The 17,715-nt window shown below is 34.2% G+C and overlaps 1 protein-coding gene across 2 annotated transcripts in view; it reads left to right on the top strand.

The window, feature by feature from the left end:
• LOC145245855 (MYCBP-associated protein-like) overlaps positions 1–17,715 on the top strand; it is a 530,396-nt gene that overhangs the window by 113,258 nt on the left and 399,423 nt on the right. The window lies entirely within an intron of this gene.

Here is a 17,715-nt window from a genome sequence, read left to right as displayed (position 1 = left end):
CTTCGTCATATCAGACTGTAGCTTTCATTTCGCTCCTCCTAATAAACAGGGAGCGGGTTTTTAAAAACAAACAAACCGATTTATTCACCTCATTCAAAACTGTCCAGCACAAAATGCTTACTGCTGAATACCTATCGCCGTCACGTCAATCAAAAACGCGCACCTGTTTTTTTTTTTTTAACACTTTACTATTTTCCAACTGCGCGTCGTGAAGGCTTCGTTTTTTTTTCCACGGACACCTGTTTTTTTTTTCTTCACATTTTCGGGTTTTTTTCACATACCCCGAAAAACACCCGGGCAACGCTGGGTACCCCTCGCTAGTCATTCATAAGAAAGGAGACACTGCAGATATTAAGAACTATCAGCCAATCAGCCTTCTGCCAGTGACATACAAGGTATTCTCACAAGTCTTGCTAAGACGTATGCTAGGGGCTCTAGACAACAACAACAACAACAACAACAAATAACGGTAAAAATAACAACAAGAAGAAGCAAAAAGACGGGAAAATATGAAAAAATGTATAATGGGATATGCAAACATTTAACATTCCAGCACATAATTTTTTTGTGTCAACACGAAAAGGATCTTTTGAAAAAATGTATAATGGGATATGCTCCCTGAAAGTTGGGAGATTCTTTTCATAAACGCTGCCGATAGGAAATGACGAATAAGATGAATTCACATTCTGCTATTAACCAATCAGAAACCAGAATTGCTTCATAAAAATGAAAACATTTAACATTCCAGCACATAATTTTTTTGTGTCAACACGAAAAAGATCTTTTGCTCTTTGGCTGCAAAATTATAAAGTCCAGAACCTGTTGAAGAGTAAGTGCTCAAAACGACAAGATACTACAATAAGGTTGACTGGGGTGCCATCAGAGATCACATCAGAGATGCCCCATGGGGGAAATATCTTTGCTCTTCCTGTGGGACAGTGTGCAAATGAGACCACTGAATAGTTCATAGCAACAATTGAAGCACATGTTCCAACATGGAAGTTCTAGACCAAACCCCACTTTCCCCAATGGTTTATTTCTACTTGCACAGTTGCCATTGCTCAGAAGCAACATGCATACTCCAGATTTATTCGTCATAAGTCCAGTACAAACAGACAAAAGTTTATAGAAGCATGAAGAAATTGTAAGAAAGAAGTAGTGATAGCTAATTGTGAATATACTGAAATAACCAGAAAACACATTGAAACGCAAAAATTAGGAACTCATGATTTCTGGAAAATCTACAACAATTTAGTAAATAATGGGTAATCAATTATTTCCCCACTATCCAACAATCATGAGTTTTTTGCGCGGCAACTGAGAAAGTTAACATGCTTGCCCGTCAATTTGCCTCAAACTCTACTTTGGACCTAGCAAACCACTCTCTACCTGATTTTCCTTTGCAGATAAAACCACACTAGATGATCTGAAAATCACCCCTTCTCAAGTACATATCATAAAAACCTAGACACCTCAAAAGTACGTGAACCTGATCTCATCCCGTTTGTACTATTAAAGAAATTCTTTGCTGAGGTTGCTCCAGTTCTCTCCAAACTCCTTAATGCCTTAATAAATTATGCTTTCCTGACTGCTGAAAAACTACTTCTGTGGTACCAGTTTACAAGAATTTTAACAAGAGAACTGACCCATTAAATTATCGCCCCGTTAACCCCCTCCCTCTTTTCGCCAAAATATTTGAGTCCATAATTAATCAAGCCCTAGTCCACCACCTTACAATTGCTAAATTTCTGTCCAACCATCAATATGGATTTAGGAAAGCCCGTTTTACTGCAGATATTCTAACTGTAATCTTTGAATTTATATACCATGCACTGGATAAGGCAGGGGAGTGGAGGGCAGCAGCCCTAGATATAACTAAGGCTTTTGACAGGGTATGGTACAATGGTCTTCTCATGAAAATCAGATCCTATGGTATTACTGGATGAATACTCAACATATTTAAATCCTTCTTAAATAAGAGAAGAATCCAGATTGTCCTCGATGGTTGTACATCTAAATATGACATAAAATCGGGGGTACCTCAGGAGAGAGAGCTCCCACCTTCTTCGCAGCAGCTTTGACAAGGATTAAGGAAAAAACTTGAAATCCATGTATACGTTGTCAAATAATAAATTTGTCATAAATTTTTTAATTTACTAAATTTATTTCCAAATTTTCATATATATATATATATATATATATATATATATATATATATATATAAATGCACAAAATTATACAAGGTCTATTTGAAACAAATAGATAAAAGGAATAAGTAGAATCTAATATCAATTTTATCTTTATTTTTCTGAATTTTTGAGACGAGGATTGATAATTTGTCTTATTTGTACTCTTCAGACTATTGTTTTTATCTTGAGTTTTCTTTTCACGTTTTGATTAAGGTAACCTCTGACCTCATTCAGGCATATCTCGCCGAACTCTGGAATCTTCTGTCAAACTCGGGAATCTGCACAGAATTTCCAACAGAACTCTTTATCAAATGCACGAAAGTAGCATGCTCGCATTCCGTCAGCCATGACTGGGTAGAAGTCTTAAGTAATTCGCAGTTGTATATTTAGCATCACCCGCACTGAGGAATTGAACCTTCCACCTCCAGAAGATTGCCACTTAGAACTAGTTGTTAACTAGTACTTTATCTGTTATGTAATGCTCCTTGGATTATGAGAATAAGATGAGAATAGTAGTCCGAATAATTTAAATAATACAAGTTTGCCTTGTTGTGGAAGAAAAAGGACGAGAAATTACTGTTATATATTTTCGTGTTGAGCAGACGTTATATATTTTATGTCTCTCCTTGTGTTTGCTTCCTTCAAAGCTCCTCTCCACTTCTTCGAATGACCTCACTGCCTAATCTTACCATCTTCCCCCCTTTCGTTTTCTAACCTCTTCGGACCACACATTTACCATAAGATTATTGTGCAAAACACCTTTCTTCTACTTGTGACAATGCTAATTAAATTCCAATGAAGATGCTTTAGCCAAGCAAATATATTTCTTGCAACAAACACCTGTGCCAACGATTTGCCCCAAAAGATGTTAAGTCAGAACGTTTTTTTTTTTTTTTAGTGGGAGGTGGGGAGGGGTGTGTGTGTTTAAAACCATAGCCTCAGCTGATTCTTTTCTTTTTTTTTTTGTTTTCCGTAGGAGGAGATGGCATGACATCTTCTTAACAAAACGATGGCATCAGCTGAGATCTGGTCATCCTCAGCTACGGTCTTGACATTTTGGGTCAGTAAGACAGTCAATATGGACTACAGACTTGCATTTATTTTGGAAAAAAGCAAAACTATAGCTATATATATATATATATATATATATATATATATATATATATATATTAGTGTTGGGACGATTAATCGGAATCGAGAATCAGAAAAATCGGAGCTTGTTGGGGTATCAGAATCGGAAAAAATTGAGCCAATTTTCTGATGCCAAAACCAATTCCTTAAATTATCTTTTTTATTTGATTTTAATTCAAGAAACATCTTCCACTGCTTGTAGTAATATTAAAATGATAAATATTTATTGATTTAAACTTCCAGTAAGACTAAAATCTCTAGATCACGCCCTCACAAATGTGTTTTTACGTTTGAGAAAATATAAGCACATTTAATATGTACTTTTTATGGCAATCGGGACAAAATAATACTTTTATAGTTAAATATTTAGAGATTTATTAAGAATCGGAATCAGTAATTTAGTACGGAATAAGTAATTGCATCAGAATCGGGGAAATTATTGGAATCGTCCCATCACTAATATATATATATATATATATATATATATATATATATATATATATATATATATATATATATTTAAAAGAGTGTAGCCATCAACAGTTGTGGGGTTTTCAGCCTTTTATCATATTTTTATTTTAAAATGTTTTTATAATGCGTTTCAAGCTTTGTTTCGCTCTCTTCAGATATTTTTGTAAAAAGTTTATTTTTTTTAAATGAGAGTTTGAAATGTTATTTTTACATCTGCTGATACTAAATGCGTTTTTCAGAGTGATGTGGTCTCAGACATTCTGTCCCCAACAATAAGTGCTGGTAGTGTCCCGTCAGAGTTAAGTTCAAAGAGGGGGCTATATATATATATATAAAAGGAAAAAAAAATCAAGATTATAAATGAAAATTTACAAGGAAATTTATTGTTCAACAAAATACTCCAAAAGCAATAACGATATTCTTATTCTGTGGAATTTCAAAGAATACTATTCCTTTCTTTAGAGGAAAAAAAAGATATTAGCAAATTATTAGTATAGCCGAGCTAAGAATTTGTTGGTTATGGCATTAAATGAAACAACACTTTACGATGGCTTGTTATAAAATGTAAAAAAAGTATATTCATATCGGTTAAAACATGTGATAAAGACAAACCGAATATAGGAGGTTCAGAATGTATGAAGACTCACTCGATGGTAAATCCAAGAAGTGAAGAAAAGTTTAAAATAAAAAAAACAAATCGTCAGAATTTCAATGTCAGCCGAAAAGTGTTCGACTGAGCTTCAATCTATAGTCCCCCCTCGCCAAACTTTCACAAGAAACACTCGTCTAGCTGTAAACACTATCAATAATTCCCCCCACTCTTTATCTGTGCCTAAACCTAAACGTAGATTCCATGAACAAAGCTTCTTTCTTAGAACTGCACGCCTGTGGAATTGTCTTCCGTTTTCCTGCTTTTCGGCTGACTACAATATGGTTGTGTTCAAGTCTAACGTAAATAAGTTCTTGATGAGCCGTTCCATATAAGTTATCAAATTTACCAAATTTTCATTACTAATGATTACTATATTGTCCAATTTCTACTGTACACTCTTTAACCCTTATCCTTGAGTGGCCTCTTGGCCTTGATAATGTGGTGATGCCTATGTAAAAAAAAAAAAAAATGCACAAATAATTTCAGAGTAAAAAACAATCCGATTTAGCAGGAAAATAAATCCAATGTAGTTTACTGATATTTATATTAGTTTTAAGTTTACACTTGCGTTTATTGGATAAACTTTTTGCCTGAATTGATATATACATATATATATATATATATATATATATATATATATATATATATATATATAAAATATGAATTCACTGTTTTTAAGCACTGTTGATATATGGAATATAAAATTTAAACGTTAACAGTTTTAAGACAAAAACTACTGCGGACATTTTTTTTAATAAATAAATATATCTATTTATCATAACAAATTCAATATTTCGAAGTATAACAAATCCTTTATCAGGAAAATCTAGCTGTTTTTCCTTTTATTAGTATTTTTTTTAATATATTTATTATTTCACCCCGAAAGAGATTGAAGTAAAAGTGTAACATAATGCATATGGAAAAATATCAGCAGCAGCAAAGGATAGCTGGCTTGCCAAAAGATTAGTAGCAGCAATAGCCAAAAACACACATATGCAAATTATGAAGTGTACACAAGTTCACGCAAGAAGATAAAGTAAAAAAGGAGAAAAAATCCACCATGTGGTTGAGAGAAAGAAAGTCGATGTCGAAGAAAATGGACATGTAAAAGCGAGGACAAGAATGGGTCAGCTGTGGCTGGCATGCGGTTGGAGAAGCGATGGACGTTTTAAGTGGTGATGAGACAGGAGAGTAATAGTAATAAATACTTTTGTTAAAAAGAAAAAAATGCCGACCCAGATATTTATTTATTTTGTTTGTTTGTTTGTAATGGCAACATTACATGTATATTTATTTTTGTTGCTATATTTTTTTATATATAATGGGGGTAGGATCCCTGATAGTTATGAGATTCTATTCGTAAATGCTGCCGATAGCAACTGACAAATCCAATCAATTCACGTTCTACTATCACCCAACCAGAAACCAGAATTGCTCTATAAAAAGTGGATATTTTTTAGCATCCCAGCACATCATTTTTTTTTGTGTCAACACGAGAAGGATCTTTTGCTCTTTGCTTGCAAATTTATAAACTCTGACAATGGTACAGAATTCACTAATAAAGACTTGGAGCTTTTAAATAACCATCGTATCAAACATGAAAAATTAGCCCCAAATTCACCGCACCAAAATGGAACTGCGGAAAGATCATGGCGGACACTTTTTTGAAATGGCAATATGTCTACTCATTAAATCAAAACTCTACAAAAACCTCTGGACGTGAACACTAATGACTGCTGCATATATACACAGTCGGTTCTTTAACAAAAGACTATCAAGAACCTCAAATGAAGCTTTCTGTGGTAGAAAGCCAAATTTAAGCAGAATACATTTATCTGGTTTAACTTGCTTCGCATATATAGATAAAAAGAGTAAATTAAATATTAAAACCGATAGAGGTATATTTCTTGGATATGATAAAAACAGTCCAGCCAATTTAGTATTTTTTCCAGAGAAAAAAAAATAAAAAGAATCCAATGTGTAAAATGTACACACACGTTTAATTTCAAGGATGAAAATTCACCATAAGAAGAGGATGAATTAATATTAAAAAGTTGCCTTTAAATATTCGGAAGAATGCTTAAAAAATCCTTTATGTTAAAAAATGAAAAAAAAAAAAAAGAAGAAAAAATAAGGAAAGGAATTTCTGATGGAAAAAAAAAAACAGTATAAAACGGAAATGCCAAACAGACTGTACATTAAGAGATTTTTATTTGGATTTAATTATTTATGTTTTATTGGATTTAATTATTTATGTTTTATTGGATTTAATTATGTTTTAGTTGGATTTAATTATGTTTTATTGGGTTTAATTATGTTTTATTAAGATTTAATTATGTTTTATTGGATTTAATTATGTTTTATTTGGATTTAATTATGTTTTATTTGGATTTAATTATGTTTTATTTGGATTTAATTATGTTTTATTGGATTTAATTATTTATGTTTTAGTTGGATTTAATTATGTTCTATTGGGTTTAATTATGTTTTATTGGGTTTAATTATGTTTTATTGGATTTAATTATGTTTTAGTTGGATTTAATTATGTTTTATTGGATTTAATTATGTTTTATTTGGATTTAATTGTGTTTTAGTTGGATTTAATTATGTTTTATTGGATTTAATTATGTTTTATTGGATTTAATTATGTTTTATTGGATTTAATTATGTTTTATTGGATTTAATTATGTTTTATTTGGATTTAATTATGTTTTATTTGGATTTAATTATGTTTTATTTGGATTTAATTATGTTTTATTAGATTTAATTATGTTTTATTAGATTTAATTATGTTTTATTGGATTTAATTATGTTTTGTTGGATTTAATTATGTTTTATTGGATTTAATTATTTATGTTTTAATTGGATTTAATTATGTTTTAGTTGGATTTAATTATGTTTTATTTGATTTAATTATGTTTTAGTTGGATTTAATTATGTTTTATTGGATTTAATTATGTTTTATTGGATTTAATGATGCTTTATTGGATTTAATTATGCTTTATTGGATTTAATTATGTTTTAGTTGGATTTAATTATGTTTTAGTTGGATTTAATTATGTTTTATTGGATTTAATTATGTTTTATTGGATTTAATTATGTTTTATTGGATTTAATTATGTTTTAGTTGGATTTAATTATGTTTTATTGGATTTAATTATGTTTTATTGGATTTAATTATGTTTTATTGGATTTAATTATGTTTTAGTTGGATTTAATTATGTTTTAGTTGGATTTAATTATGTTTTGTTGGATTTAATTATGTTTTATTTGGATTTATTTATGTTTTATTGGATTTAATTATGTTTTACTATTGTGTGAACTTTTGAGTTTTCTTTTCTTGATTTCTTTTGTAACCTCAGATATGTTTAACTAAATTCTTATAAAGACTTTTTTGGGAAGGGAAGTGAAGGTATGTAATATAATGCATATGAGTGCGTGGGAAAATATCAGCAGCAGTGAAGGATGGCTGGCTTACAAAGAGATTAGCAGCAGCAGCAGCAGCAGCAGCAATAGCCGAAAAAGTGCATATGCAAATTAGGAAGTGTGCACGATTTAACACAAAAAAAATGGAGAAAAAATGCACCATGTGGTCGGGAGAAAGAAAGTGAACGTCAAAGAAAATGGACGTGTAAAAGTGAAGATGAGAATGGACCAGCATATGGTCGGAGAAGCAAGAGAATTTTTAAGTGGTGCCGAGATGGGAGAGTAACTGTAATAAATACTTTTGTTAAAAAGGAAGAAAACGCCAACCCGGATATTTCTTTCTGTTGTTTGTTTGTAATGGCAACGATACAAAAGTTTTATGAAAGCAGGTTGGGTCAAGAAGATAATCACTGGGGACTTACATGACCAGACAATGCCTTGCCTGGAGCAATTTCCATTAAAAAAAAAATGCATGGAGGCATAGATTGTTTTCATTGTACATTTCATACTCTTCAAGAAAACTGAAACGTGATGGTGGTGAGGTGTATGCAAACACAGACTGACGGTTTGAATCCAGTCGGTTTCATAGCATAATTTTCCCTTATGGATGTCGGCAACCTTTATGTGGTTCTTTCTTTAAGATCCAATTTTAGAAAGAATTGGATAAAAAAAAACAATGTCAACAACAGAGCGGAACTGGTAAAAAAAAAGTTGCAAATGGTCATAAGAAAACCTTCTGACTGTTTGTTGTTAGTGTGTCATCTACTATTTACCAACCTCTTCGTGAGGGTTGGATGTGACATTGTCAATCGTTAATGTGGGGTAAGCCATGAGCACCTTGTCGAGGGTGATCGTGGGGGTTCAAAGCCAAACAGAGTCTCTGCCATTCTTGAAATTGCTTTTTCAATGTTGACTGTGATATGCTGCTGGTCCTATGCAGTTCTAGGAGGTCCATCCTCCCAGGGTGTGACTTCTCACTTACGGTGGGGAGGGAGTCATTGGGACTGCCAGAGCATATTTTGCAAGCCAGAGTACTCTTCTTTTATTGCCCCCCCCCGCGGTGATTCCTGGGACTATGGACTCCTGAGCACTGCAGATATGTGATTCTGTCTCTCTCTCTCTTTCTCTCTCTCGATATATATATATATATATATATATATATATATATATATATATATACATACACACTAGCAGGGAGACCCTACGTTTGAATCAAGATCAACAAATGTTTCACACGCTCATATTTTTATTGTCAACGAAATTGGGGAAATTATCCTTTTTTTTTATCAAATCGATTGATTGTCTGCTCTATGTAGTTAAGGACCCATCACGGTGCACTGGAGGGAAGCTTCATATGCCTCCCCACAGTGACCTAATTCACAATACATTATAGTCTACATCGCACTGTAGAGAACCTACTGTTGATTTTATAAAATTAATTTTTTTAATATATATAATGGCTTGAATTAAAGTTTAAAATTCAAAAGTCAAGTATCATGCTTCAATTGTGCTCTAAACAAAAACATTCATTTCGAACACGCCCCTGTCATATCAAAGAACCTACTGTTGATTTCATATGCCTGGCCTTACTGGATGTGCGGTGATAATGGCTTGAATTATAGTTTAAAATAAACAAGTCAAGTATCATGATTCAATTGTGCTTTAAACAGGGACATTCATTTCGAACACACCCATGTCATAGAAAAGAATCTACTGTTGATTTTATATGTCGGACCTTTTGGTTTTTGTAGTAATAAAACTTCTCAAATGCACTTTGGGCTGTGTAAGGTGTTAATTTTGGTCAAAATCGTATGTTCCTTCTTGTATCGGATTATTTCGATTATCAATACTTATCGAAGAAATTCCGATACAAAACCTGTTTAAGAACACTGCCAGGCACATAAAGTACCTTCGTGTAAAATTTCATAAAAATGGCCCAACCGTTTTCGAGTCCATAACCATAAGGAGAAAGATAACATCATATTTGTATTTATTCGAGTATTACAATTGTTTTGACATCAACCAGACAATTTTAAATTTTATGTCATTTAAAAATTGTCCTGGTAAACATCTCATCAGATAAGTTGAAAAAAATACAGGGTTAATACTTATCATAAGACATTTTCATTCTCGTTAAGATTTTTGTTCCTTAGAAGCGCTGGTTGAGTTTGAATAAAAATAAAATACGTATTATAGACGTTTGAAGTCAAAACAACGCATTATTACAAAATAAACAGACATTAATTTTGTTTGAAATTTATGTTGAAATTCATAACTATATTTTGAAGGAAACCTTCATCTTCAGTATGTCTTTCTTTTTTTTTGTTTTTGCCATGTTGTTGTTGGAGCAGAGAATCAGCAAGTATATATATATATATATATATATATATATATATATATATATATACCTCACAATCATTTTTTAGGAATCCCTCACAAAATGACAATACCAGACTAGACAACAAAAAACCCAAAGTCATCAACCTATCTACAGAGACGCTTACAAAGGACGAAATTGAAGTACTAAAACTAGGCCTCAAATTCTGCCCAACTCCCAGAAGTAACATAGCAGAGTTAAAGAAAGACCTCAAAGAATTTGAACGCAAATTTAGACTCATAGATATACTTAACGACAGTGATAACACAACAGACGACTCTGGTGAAGAACAAATCAACATACTTCCCCAACAAACATAACAACACAAAAGAACTAAATACCTTCTTTGAAACACTCTGGAGCCTCAACCCCCAACAAAAAGAAAATCCCACCAGTAATCTAACACGAAAACAAAATCAAGCACTTAAAAAAATCCAACACAATAACAACTTAGTTATAAAGGAAGCAGACAAAGGTAGTGCAGTAGTTATAATGAATACGAACTTCTATAAAGCAAAAATTTCAGAATCACTAGGGAACGAAAATTATTACAAACCAATTAGCTCTAACATAGACGACACAACCATATCTAAAATAACAAAACTCTGCACAATATACAATAGTACATTAACTAAAAAAGAAAAAGACTTCCTTACAAACTTCACAACAAAAACAAACATCTTCTATGGGCTACCCAAAATACACAAATCTAACCAGGTAAGACATGCCATCAACATACAAAAGTCGGAATACCAACGACCTCACATTCAGACCCATTGTAGCAGGACCATCATGCCCAACAAACAGACTTAGCAACCTAATAGATATACTATTACAGCTCTTCACCAATCTAGTCAGAAGTTTTGTAAGAGATAACACACACTTCCTTAGCTCCCTACCACAAACAGTAGACGATGGGACTATACTAGCCACATTCGATGTTAGCAGCCTATATAGCAATATCCCACACAATCTAGGAAAAGAAGCTATCGCATATTGGATTGACAAACATACACAGACTTTACATCCCAGATTCAATAAACAATTTGTGATTGATAGCATCGACATAATCCTCTATAACAACTCCTTCCAATTCAATAAAGACAACTACATCCAAATACTAGGCACAGCAATGGGTACCAAAATGGCACCGACATATGCCACCCTTACACTCGCCTTCCTAGAAGAGACCCTTTATGAAAGGATAGAGCAAAAGTACGGGCTCAATATAAAAACACTCCTCATAAAATCTTGGAAAAGATACCTAGACGACTGCTTTATCCTCTGGAGAACCTCATGGGGGGATATCAAAGAACTCCACACTTTGCTACAAAATCTACACCCAAAAATAAACTTCACACGAGAACAAAGCCCTACAGAACTACCTTTCCTAGACATCCTAGTAACAATAAAAAACAACAACATAATCACAGACATCTACCACAAACCCACAGACACTCAACAATACCTCCACTTCAAAAGCCACCATCCTAAAAACTGTCTAAAATCAATACCCTACTCCCTAGCACGTAGAGTCTGCACCATAGTAATAGACAGACACCTCCGTTCAACTAGACTGAATGAACTACAAATAACACTGCGGAAAAGAGGATACCCACTACCACTAATACAGAAAGGTATTGAACTGGCTGAAAAAATTTCAATAGACCAACTAAGAACCCCAAAAGAACACAACAAAGAACAAATTCTAGCATACGTCTCTACACACAACACAAACAACCCAGAACTATTCACACAGATAACAAAAAACCTTATCCTCCTCAATCAGAACGAAAAACTAAACAACATACTTAAAACAACAAAAATAATAAAAAGCAAACACCAACCCAAAAACTTAAAACATATCCTAACTTCCTCAAAACTCGTCCCACATACTACAAAAGGAGTTACAAAATGCAACAAACCGCGATGTGGAGTATGTGACATAATAATAGAAGGTAACACATACACATTCAAAAACCCAGCACAAACATTCAAAATAAAAAAGGATCTAAATTGCACCTCCAGAAATGTAGTATATGCACTAAGATGCACAACATGCAACAAATCCTACATAGGTGCCACCAAAAATTTCAGCAATAGAGTGACCTTACATAAGAGCAACATCAAAATTGCAGATAACAGACACCTCTATGTGTCAAAACACGTACACACATGCAGTGGAAACAGCTTCAAAACAATGCCAATCTTCCAAACAGACAATTATTTTTATTTACTTACACAGGAAAAAAACTTCATCACCAGATTCACTCCTGAACTGAACAGAACCTAATACCATCACACAAAAACATGAAATGCAAGGTACACTCGCATGCACACCCATACACATACACATATACAGACCCACACATAAATCAGAACCGACACATTAAAACACACACACGTGCGCGCATACAACCACACACAGACATAACACCCCTATCTCTAATACAACACACTGAACAATACCAACCCTACTTAACCTCGAAACCAACAACACTAGGAGACACCTAGAACCATAGTATAATATCTGTTTCAACACCTCGCTCCCTCCTCAGTCAGTGGAGGAGAACCCCCTCATGACTGAAACGACTATCATCCCTTTTATCATCCACCTCCCATACCTATGCCCCTCCAATGCCCCCCCCCCTCTGGGGAACAAAATCTTCCCCACACTAGGAACCGATCCTGGGTCTGGCCATACCCACATGGGGAGACAAATAAATAGAAACATTAAAAAATCCCCTATTTTAAATACACCCCTCTTTCTAAACAAACATAATATAAGGAATACCCGAAAAGACTAAAACGAAAAATCACAATACTAAAATCCAAGAATCCAAAAAATAAATATCAAAATAGAATGAAAGCACCCCTACCCTTATTTCAGAAGAGGCAGTCCCCTCCTCCCCACACATACACATTAGTAACGACCTTGGACCACAGCCGCCTTCCTAAGGAAGCAAATAACCCCAAAATACTATAAAACAATATACACATTCCCAAACCAATAAAAGCACACACGCACACACACACATAAACACACACACACACACACACCCTACACCACCCTAAAGGAAAAGAAAAAAACATTAGCAGAAAGAGATAGCGACTACAGCCAGGTCAATGGTCTCCCTCACAAGTCCAATACAAGAGCAATAAAAATTCAGCATACCAATGGATAATAAACACTTACAAGCCTCCACCCCTTGGAAAAACTTCAAATTAACTACGAAAATCGCCATTTTTACATCTCCAACACATTTGAAAATAATTTCTGATGAGGACGCATCACAGACCGTCTGAAACGCGCGTAAACGATTTCAATGACTTAAAAACATTATTACAATGCTCCAAACATAATTCTCAATGAAAAACCAAGACACGGAATAATAAAATAATGTTAAAAAATACACATTGTTGGTGACTACTCCCTTATTTATATATATATATATATATATATATATATATATATATATATATATATATATATATATATGGCTCCTCCAGTCTTTGACAGACTATGGATGTCCATGAAGGAGGGGTGCCTGCACATGGAATTTTTGTGGCAGGAGGTGCGCAATCTCCAACCACACCTACCCTGAGTCGACATTGTTAAATACCAGTGGCAAGTGAAGTGTATGTTCAGGACGACTGAAAACAAATGCCGAGATAAGCAGAGAGCATATACCTAGAATTCCTAAATGGACACCCATCTGGTACTAACCAGGTTCAACGTTGCTTACTTTCGGTGATCTGACGAGAACCGTGTCAACGCGATTATACCGTGTATATATATATATATATATAGAGAGAGAGAGAGAGAGTGCAAATAGTTAATAAAACATGTGAAAAAACACTTTGAAAAAGAGTTAAAAACATATTTAATCTGAAAAGGAAACACTTAATAAGTGGATAGTCCTTAATCCGCAGAGTTTCGAAGAAATACTTTCCTTCTCATCAGAGGGTAGGAATTAGCAAAATGCGGGATCGGATTTTGCATACAAAAGTATGATGGAAACTGCAAGTAAGTCAAAGATCTTATTTGATAACGTAAAGTGAAGCAGAGGGAATATGGTGAAGAAAAAGGTGATTTCACGTGAATCGATAGTCTGGTAAAAGGTGGTAAAAAAAAAAAAAAAAAAAAAAAAAAAAAAAAAAAAAAAAAAAAATAATAATAATAATAATAATAATAATTATTATTATTATTATTATTATTATTATTATAATAATAATAATAATAATAATAATAATAATAATAATAATAATAATAATAATAAGCAGCAGCTCTATCTCCTATTTGGTTTTATCGAGCTTTTATATCTGGTTGAGATTACTTTATAAATATTAATTCTTTAATATTTATAATATACTTTAGTTTTACCATCTTGGATAATTTTGGTAAATTTAATTGTAATTTATATATATATATATATATATATATATATATATATATATATAATCTTGTCCTTACAATATAACCTCGGGCCCCTGATCACCCAATATTCAACCCTCTTGTCTAGCCTTTCCGTTCTACTTGCCGGTTAATTAATAAATAATAATGGCGACTGCATGCCCACTTTTATTGGATTCAGATTGAAAACATTTGGTGAATGCTTCCAATATGAAGGATGTTGAAAACTGGTAGAAAAACCTCAGGGATGGAAGGGGATAAGGCATATGGGTACAGGAAGCTTGGGGGATGGGTTGGTTTTACAATCCTCCTCCTTTTCCCCATCTCTGTAGGCTTGCTTGGTTCAAGTTAGTCATCCCTCCATCTGGACCGATCGTTGAATATCTATGAAGAATCTTTTGGGTTTCCGACTACAAAGGCAATAAAACCAACAGTTTTAATTAGCTGAAGTGGTGTGAGGGGGGGGGGGTTGGCGAGTAGAGAGACATGCATCTTGGGATTCTAATAGTAGTGTCAATGGGTCTCTTCCCCCTCCTCTTCCTCCTCAGCATCAATTTATTGTGGATGGGGCTGGAGGGGGGGGGGAAATCGGATCAAAGAAAAATGGGGTGGAAACAAGCAAAGCAAAATTGGGAGAGAGAAAAAAAAAAACCCTGAGAGGAAACCTGAAAGTTATACAAGGGAGGGGAAAGTAGAGTTGAGCTTTTAATTGTAATAAAACTTTACCTATGTTCCTATTTACAATGCCTCCCCACGGGACAGAGTTAGACACCAGGGTCGTTTTTTAATGTGGAGAAAAGGAACAAAAATAAAAATTGTCTCAGTCGTGAAGGATTTCTCCTCCACTGACAGAGAACAAGAAATTGAAGTGCAGCATCTGAAGAACAGATACTACACTTTGATCTTGCCCCGAAGGCCAAGTGCGTGTTCTGTTTTGGGTTGACCATGTGTATTAGAACAGTTTTTTTTTTTTTTTAATCTTTTTTGAGACCTTTGAAATGTTTACAAACACGCACACACGCACAGAGGAGAAACAGGAGTTATTAAACCTGATCTAGTGATATGGCACAAGAAGGAGAAAGAAGCAACCATAGTATAAATTAGTGCCTCCAGTGATGTTGGGGATTGTTGAATTCCCTCCCACTGCAAGAACTTAGACACCAGGGTCAGAAAGTGGTAGAATTGCGAAGTCAACGTCCCTGAGGAACACTCTGACCTGCAAAAAGTGCCTGGGCAACCCCGTCGCCATTTCCTGGTAAGGGCGCCTCAGACAATTAGCAATAAACTAACCACTTCTTAAGGAAAGAAGGCAAAACTTGGGAGGGTGAACCTCCTAGAACTATACTGTTATGGTGAGATATATAATCACCAGCAGAACATTTTAAATAAGGGACCGCTTCACCGGTCACCAGATTTACGAGAGACACACTCTCTCTGGACTGAACACGATAAACACTACACATTGTCTCTCTGTAAATACGTTAATAACCCCCCCCCCTTTTTTTATTTAAACCTATAGTACATATTTAATTCTTTATTTTCTTCACGGAACCTTGTTTCTTGATTATCCCTATATTATCGTTACCACAGGTTATATCAACTGACGATAAAGATGAGATATGAACTCAGTAAATTCATTTACTCAAAAAAAAAAAAAAAAAAAAGAAAAGAAAAAAAGGCACATATTGTCTGAGGAAATTTTGAAAAAAATTTTCTCTCAAAGTTTACATCCAATTGAAGAAAAAAATTCATAGAAAGCGTAAGATTGATAGCTGTCATCAATTTTTATGTTCTTACTGACGAGTTAAACTCCGCTTTTTTTTCTTTGAACTTCAGAAAAGTTGACGTAATAACGTATGTAAATTGTTTGAATTTTTTTCATGAGAAGTATTTTTCATCTTGTTTTGCAAATTCGTTTTTGAAAAGCGATCCGGATGTGTTTTGTTTAATGTTGTGGGGACATACACACTCTTATAATCACTAAGATGGACTTATCCAGTAGCCATATAAGCAGCAAGTCTAGGTCGCTCAATGAGAGCTATCCAGATGTCATACAGAGACGACTCCCCACGGACTTTTTTTTTTTTTTTTTTTTTTTTACAAGGGTGTCACCACTTATCAAGGCCCAGAGGCCACTCGAAGATAAGGGTTAATAGGTATACATTAGTCATTGTGATTTTAGCATAGTAAACAGTGGGAATTTTGCAACTTGGATTACTTAGGGGGACGATTCAATTAGAACTTGTTCACTTTGGACATTTTCTTTTTTTTTTTTTTTCATAGGTATCAACTCATTATCAAGGCCAAGAGGCCACTCAAGGATAAGGGTTAAAGAGTGTACAGTAGAAATTGGACAATATAATAATCATTAGTAATGAAAATTTGTTAAATTTGATAACTTATATGGAACGGCTCATCAAGAACTTATTTACGTTAGACTTGAAGACAACCATATTGTAGTCAGCCGGAAAGCAGGAAAACGGAAGACAATTCCACAGGCGTGCAGTTCTAATAAAAAAGCTTTGTCCATGGAATCTACGTTTAGGTTTAGGCACAGATAAAGAGTGGGGGGAATTATTGATAGTGTTTACAGCTAGACGAGTGTTTCTTGTGAAAGTTTTGCGAGGGGGGACCATAGATTGAAGCTCAGTCGAACACTTTCCATGAAAATAACGATACATCAGAGACAAACTCGCAACATCTCTTCTGTGAGATAGAGGTTGCAAGGAAGAGAAAAGGACATCTCCTACGAGGCTACGAAGTCTATTTTGAACTCTATCAAGGCAGGACAAGTCCTTTCTAGCAGCTCCTGCCCAGATGTGGCAACAGTATTCCATCCTTGGACGTACCTGGCTCTTATATAGATAGAGAATTGCATCAGCAGTGAGATATCTACTGGATCGATAGAAAGATCCCACCATTTTTCCAGCGGCCTTGGCAACAGATTTGATGTACGTGTTCCATTTAAGATCAGGAGTAATGGTCAAGCCCAGAAGCTTGTCAAAACTTGAGGCCTCCTGAAGACGAGAGCCATTCATTTCAATTGATGCCAGAT

The sequence above is a fragment of the Euprymna scolopes genome, chromosome 23 (assembly GCF_053919585.1).
Source record: "Euprymna scolopes isolate OS-2025 chromosome 23, ASM5391958v1, whole genome shotgun sequence".
Classification (NCBI taxonomy): domain Eukaryota; kingdom Metazoa; phylum Mollusca; class Cephalopoda; order Sepiida; family Sepiolidae; genus Euprymna; species Euprymna scolopes.
This window is presented reverse-complemented; position numbering and strand designations above follow the sequence as displayed.